The following is a 7,210-nucleotide window of genomic DNA, read 5'->3' on the forward strand; positions in this document are numbered from 1 at the left end:
CCCCGGGGGGCGGGGCCCGGGCTGGCAGTCCCCTGCCAGCAGCCAGAGAGGCAGGAGCTCCCAAAGCAAAGATACGAGAAGCAGCCTGACTGCAGGTACAGCTTCAGCTGAGTAAAGGGTGGCAGCTCTAAGATGTCCGAGCAACGTTGTTATAGCCAGGCAGCTTATGGTTAAGTTGTAGCCAAGAGGCTTGTGTTTTGCTTTGTTGTTGTTTATTACACCGGTGGTTTAGGTGAGGCTATTAGGGGTTGGAGGAGGCCTCATAGGGACCCACAGTGGTGTGAGGGCCCCAGCGCCAGCGAGGGCGCAGCATCCTCATAGAGGACCCACAGCAGCATGGGGGCCCCAGCACCAGTAAGGGCGCTGCGTACAGGGTGCATAGACCCCAGCCCCAGAGAGGGGGGCATTACTGAGACACCCCAGTGCGGGCGTGGCGAGCCCCAGGGTGGGCGCACTACTGAGACACCCCGGTGCGGGCATGGCGAGCCCCTGAGGATGGGCATAGCACTGCGGTAAACCCTGGAGAGAGGGGGTAGTAGTGAGGTGAGCCCCGGAGAAAGGGGGTAGCAGGGTGGTGGGCCTGAGAGACAGGCGGCTTGACCAAGAAGTCCCAGAGTGGGCACAGAAGGCCCCGGGAGAGGGGCAGCTTTACCGAGAAGGCCCCAGAGAGGGGCGGATTTACAGAGAAGGCCCAAGAGAAGGGCGGCTTGACCGAAAAGGCCCAGAGTGGGCACCAAGAGCCCCAGGAGAGGGGCGGCTTGACCAAAAAGGCCCAGATTGGGCACCGAGAGCCCCAGGAGAGGGGTGACATTACAGAGAAGGCCCAGTGTCGGCACAGAGAGCCCCAGGAAAGGGGCAGCATTAGAGAGAGAGCCCCAAGAGGGGGGCAGTATTCTTGAGAAGGCCCAGAGTGGGCACGGGGAGCCCCAGGAGGGGGCGGCAGTACTTAAGAAGGCCCTGGAGAGAGGGCGGCAGTACAGCGAAGGCCCCGGAGACCGAACAACGTCTAGTCCAACTGCAAGGCTTGGGGCGTGGTATAAGGGGTGGTTGGAGCCACGCATAGCCCATAAGGCTAGGGTGCCCGGGAAGCACCCATCATACAGTGAGACGCACGGAGAGTCCGGGAAACCACGGGGATGGAGATCCCAATGAACCGCGTCCAAGAGGGCATAAGGCAGCCTCCCAAACTTATATAAACATTGAAGACGTGGTGGGCGAGAATCGGAGGATGCCCTTGGACCGGCTTGGCACGGGGGAAGGGGCCTTGGGGAGATCACGGCCCTCCTGGAGGACCCCCACCTGTGACACCATGATTATGGGCAATTATGGAAACAACGTGGGTTTCTTACCTCAAATGGCACACCCATTCGTAATGGTTCTTATGTAGCCGCCTTATTAGATGCCCTTCAATTACCTGTTGCTGTTGCTATTATTAAATGTGTTGCTCATCAATCTTCCCAGGATGAAATTATGCGTGGAAATACTCTGGCTGACTCTGCAGCCAGAGCTGTGGCCCTTTTACCCCCTCAGGCTCAGCAATTGTTCTTTTCCCATATCTATGAGCAGTCTCCTATTGCAACTCTTCATGATGTTGTACTTCTCCAAGATCAGGCCGCAGATTCTGAAAAAGACACCTGGAGACTGCATGGGTGTATATTACACCCTGATCACCTTTGGCGCTCCCCAGACAGCCACCTTGTTGCGCCCAAGGTCTTACTTCCCTACCTTGCTCACATGTACCACGGAGTGGCCCATGTGAGCAAAGGGGGGGATGATTGCAGCTATTCAACCTGATTGGTATGCTCCAAATTTTCCTTCCATAGCTCAGCACTACTGCCAGGCTTGTCCTGTGTGTCAAGCCCATAATGTAGGCAAACCTGTTAAAACTAAGAAAGCCACACATCCCCCACCTTGGGGACCATTTGTAAATATTCAGATTAACTTTATACAAATGCTGAAATGTTGTAAATATCAATATGTACTTGTTATAGTTTGTATGTTTTCAAGTTGGATTGAAGCCTATCCTGTGACAAGAGCCGATACTAAAGCTGTCACTAAAATCCTTTTAAAGGACCTTATCCCATGATTTGGAATCCCACTTACCATCAATAGTAACAGGGGATCTCACTTTACTGGGCAAATTATACAAGAAATATGTAAAGCCCTGCAGATTCGACAGAATGTTCACTGCCCTTATCACCCACAGTCAGCAGGTGCTGTAGGGAGACAAAACGGGATACTGAAAAATAAACTAGCAAAAATCTGTGCTGAGACTGGTTTAAAATGGCCAGATGCTCTACCATTAGCATTAATGAGCATGAGTTCTACCCCTAATCAGAAGACTGGACTCAGCCCACATGAAGTCCTGATGGGGAGACCTATGTGACTTCCATCCTCCCCACCCTTACCACCTTCTCAGTTTAACATCCATTTAGCTGATGATCTTGTATTACAATATTGTCAAGCATTAATTAAATGTGTTAAGGCCTTTCATTTACAGGTCCAAGAAGCTTTACCCAGAGAGTCTGAAGAAGCCTGCCATTCCTTACAGCCAGAAAATTGGTATTGTGTAAAAATCCACCAAAGAAAATCAGCTTTAGAACCTCACTGGAAAGGTCCATTCCAAGTTCTTCTCACCACTAACTGCAGTAAAGTGTCAGGGACTATCTGCTTGGATCCATGCATCGCACTGCAAAAAGACTGTTCCTCCTGACGAAACCAAGGATTAAAGATTAAGACTGCAAGAAAAGAGCCCATTAATAACTGAACATGGAGTCCCTCCTATTGACTATTTGTATTGGACTTTTAAACCTGGCGTATGGGAATGTGTTTTTGTCTTTAATTAACCAAATTAGGATAGACTTAAATGTCTCTCGTTGTTGGATATGTAATCATGTCCCTATCCATTCTACCAGGGGGATACCCATAATACCAGTACCCTTGAATGCTACCCAAATGTCATCTCCTTATTATTCACCCTTTCATGGGAACGAAACTTGGCAAGATATAAATTGTAACCGAGCTGACTATGTATGACTAGCGTATACCACCCCAGGAAAGTTTTGTTGGACCTGTAATGGATCTCATGTTGCAGTAGGAGTCAGTAAGTGTGAAGTAGAATTTAAGGTAAATGGTGCTTGGCTCTCTAACGCCTCCTGGATACCCGGTTATTCTCCCATTTCGGCTGGATATTTAGGTTATTATTCAGTATGGATGTTAAAAGCAGTTTGTAACTTTGCAGTTACCACACTAGCTGGTCACTATTTTGTATGTGGAGATAAGGCCTATAAAAATCTTCCTTCCGGTTGGGGAGGAAAATTCTATGTCTCTGCAGCATATCCTGCTTTTACTATTAGATCTCACTTACCTAAAGCAAGGATTCGCAATGTTCGTGAAATCACAGAAAATCAAGGAGTATAATGTTCCCGAACTATGGCGCAGGCTTAGCTATGTCCAAAATAAAGTTGCAGCATCCCTAGAGAAAATAGCTAATGCTACTGCCATTGGTTTTCATGAAATAAGTAAAGAAATTAAAGAAATGAGACAAATGACTCTACAAAACAGACTCGCCTTAGATTATATATTAGCTAGCAAAGGAGGTGTGTGTGCTTTAATAAAATCAGAATGCTGTGTTTATATACCAGATGCTTCTAGTGCTATTGAGAACCAGGCCAAAATTATTGAAAAAGAAGCTGCTAAACTACACCAAACCGATCAATGGAGTCTTTGGGACTGGTTTGGTGGACTTGGGACTAAATTATTTTATATTGCAATCATGGTCCTTGGGTTTATTCTCTTTCTACAAGTACTGCTTTTGTTGCTACACAGTTGTAACCTTAGTGCATCCCACAAAAGACGCAACAGATATGTCTAACGTGATGCTGGGTCAATTGAGATTAGTCTCACAGTTGTTCTGAAGAGAGCATTGGGAGATACTCTACCTAAGAACAAGTTTTACTGTGCCTTGAAGGATGCATAAGTCAGACTGTTCTCCCATTAGCTCACTTGCAGTTGGTTGCCCAACACATGATTACAAAATTTCATCGGTTGTACTATGAGAACAAAAGGGGGGAATGTGGAAGAAGAAAACCCTAGGCCTTAATTTCTACTGCCTTCTTGAGTTAGAGCAGATTGCAAAATAGGTGGGGAAAAAGCAATCATTAGCAAATAGTGCACTTTCTCCCGCCCTTTTCCCTTGTTGAGCTGAGTAGACCTATGAGGTCAATAGGTCAAACCACAGTCTATGCCCTCTTGCAACTTTCTGGTTCAAACCAGTTTTTCTTTGACTTGTTATATCTTGTGTCATGTGACCTGAATTGAAACATATAAAAGGCTTGCTTCAATTGTCTGTTGGGGGGGAGGGGGGCATGCAGGACAGATAAGAGGAAGTTCTGTTTGTCCGGTGCTCTCCCCAGCAGCTGCTTCTTTAATAAAGGTCTCTGACAACTTCATGACCAAACAATAGAGTGAAGCCTGTTTCTTCCATACTGTGTACAGACAGTCATTTCTCTGGAATAATTTTTTTCTGGTAAAAGTATGGCCCAGGTGCTAGACTGCACAGATGTCCCTCCAGCCCTATGGCTAAAGAGCTTCACAGATGAGCTTTCCAGCCACAGGGTAGTTTTGGGCTGCTCCTTGGGCCAACCCTACCCTTAGGGGAGCCCATTCATTGACAGCCTGCCCTCTCCCTTGTCTGGGAAAGGATCAGGCTGTCAAGTGGCAGTTGGAAACTGTTAAAAAGCTACAGCTGCCACAGTCTTTTCTCTCATTCCATCCATCTCATTCCATCCAAAGTATCCTAGCCATTCTTGCTTTCATGGTCCATGTTCTGCTTAACTTTCCCACTGTGGAATTTGTTAGGGTGACAACAATGTGGATTTCTGGGGAGCACTGGATCTGCAGATGAATAGAGGCCTTTTTTCTGTGTGTCAGCAGAGCTGCTGGTCATAAGGCAGGATGATATATTAAAAATAACTTTGCAAATGCTTAGGCAAGTAGTTTCTTTAACAATGGAATAGTGTGCAGGATACATGATTCCTTGTGTAAGAACAAGATGTAGCCCACCAGCTATCATCAGGAGATAAAGCAGAAGCAAGACCTTGGAGCTGAAGGAGTCGGCAAGAAACCAGAAAAAACCAGCAAGTGACCGAGAGTACCCCAATTCATAGACATGTAAATGAATGAAATGCATAGGCAATTCCATGTTAATGAAGTAAACAGTAAACAGAGGAAGAGCTTGAGATGGGAGGAGAAATGGGTGGAACCCAAGGAGGGATGTAGGTAGAGTGAATATTAATATGTATGAACCAAGGTGTATAAAATGTGAAAAGAACTAATGTTCAGGACAGGTCCCCAGTTTGTTGGTTTTTTGGGACCTGGCCTGAAGCTGTCTCCATTCTGAATAAAGCTGTTGTGAGCAATGTGTGCTGGTGTTTGCTCCCTGCTTGCTCTGGCTAATGAGTACCACGATCTGTGAGCAATTGGAATGTCGTCTCCCTAGTTGTTGGGCACCTCATGGAATCGGGGTCTAACAGAATTCTATTGCAGTGTTGGAAATGTATCCTCTTTGCTTTGCTCTGTTCTTAAACAACGTTTACCGTATTTGCTCAAATATAAGATGATGGTTTTCCCCCCGCAATCAGCATGGAGAAAAAAAGCTCCTTGTCGTATATTTACATACAAGGAAACCTCATTAAATTTATTATCTATTATTAAACTGCTGCCAAAAGCAGCATGTGCTCAATAATGGAAAGCAGCTATGAAGTTGATTAAATGAAACCAACACTGAGCATGACTATAAAACACTTGGGACATATTGGGCAAAAATGGGGATGGGAACCTTTTTTATTATTATTTACAAATTATATTAAAAAACACATCACCCTACACTTACAAAACTACACATATTGAGTATCCTTGTTTTACGAAAACTTCATATTGCAAAATAACTACATATCCAAAAAACATACAACTACATATATTAAGTCCTAAAACATATATCAATGTCCCATTAAAAACCCTTACAGAACTCTTTTCCTTCATATAGAATCCCATGAAAAAATATTACCTCAGTAACCACCTGAATATCTCCACCCCTTCCATCAGTCTTCTCGGTTGGTTCAGTGGAACAAGTGTGTCTACTCCTTTTCCCTCCACTTGTCCACTTGTACTCCAATCTCTTCCTTGTCCCTATCAATGTCATATTTCAGTTCATGCAGACCCAACTTCAGGCACGCTCTTTCAGTGAAAGCCAACCCTTTAAACACCCAGAGGTTTCTTACTTTCTATAAACTAGTTTTAACACATGCTAATGAAGTTCTTAATATCGTTTCCTTCTGTTCCTTTGCTCTGAGTTCATATAGTACCATTTCCTGTGCTAATAAAAGGTTTATTTTGGTTGCACTCAGAAAGCGGTGGAGGCTTTCCCACACATCCTTTGCATATGTACACTCCTAGAACACGTGTCCAACCGTTTCCTCTTCCCCGCACCTCTCCCTTGGTTACATTGATGAGCTCATCAAGCTCCATCTGTGTTGTAGTGGTGGACGGGTGGTACTCAACCTGGTGACATGTGAGCAGTGGGTTACCCCAGGGCTCGGTCCTCAGGTCTATACTGTTTAACATCTTCATCAGTGACTTGGACGAGGGGGTGGAAAGCATGCTGATGTCAAGTGGGTAGGGTAACTAGTAGGGTGAAAGTGCTAGACTTTAGGAAAGCTGATTTCAATGAACTTAGGCGTTTAGTCAAGGACACACTGCAGAGTAAGAGTTTTGAAGAGATGGGAGCCCAGAAAGGGTGGCTGTGCCTTAAGGAAATCATCCTTTGGGCACAGAGGGAGATGATCCCAATGCAGGGAAAAAGGGGGAAAGGGGCCAAGAGGCTTCCTTGGCTTACCAGAGAAATCCAGAGCAGCCTACGGGCAAAAAGGGGGGCATATAAAAAGTGGTAAAAGGGAGAGATTACTAAAAAGGAGTATGCCTCCTCTGCTCGCACTTCTAGGGAGGCAGTTAGACAGGCCAAAGCTACCATGGAGCTGAGGATGGCATCCCAAGTTAAGGATAACAAAAAATTGTTTTTTAGATATATAGGGAGTAAAAGGAAGGCCCAGGATGGAATAGGACCTCTACTAAATGGGCATAAGCAATTGGTGATAGACAGGGGGGACAAGGCTGAACTCCTCAATGAGTTCTTTGCCTCAGTGTTCCTAAG

At 45.7% G+C, this 7,210-nt stretch overlaps 1 protein-coding gene across 5 annotated transcripts in view; it reads right to left on the minus strand.

Annotated features, from left to right (window-relative positions):
• LOC102374542 (mitogen-activated protein kinase 10) overlaps nucleotides 1-7,210 on the minus strand; it is a 258,167-nt gene that overhangs the window by 154,483 nt on the left and 96,474 nt on the right. The window lies entirely within an intron of this gene.

The sequence above is a fragment of the Alligator sinensis genome, unplaced genomic scaffold, assembly GCF_000455745.1.
Source record: "Alligator sinensis unplaced genomic scaffold, ASM45574v1 scaffold125_1, whole genome shotgun sequence".
In the NCBI taxonomy this organism is placed as follows: Eukaryota; Metazoa; Chordata; order Crocodylia; family Alligatoridae; genus Alligator; species Alligator sinensis.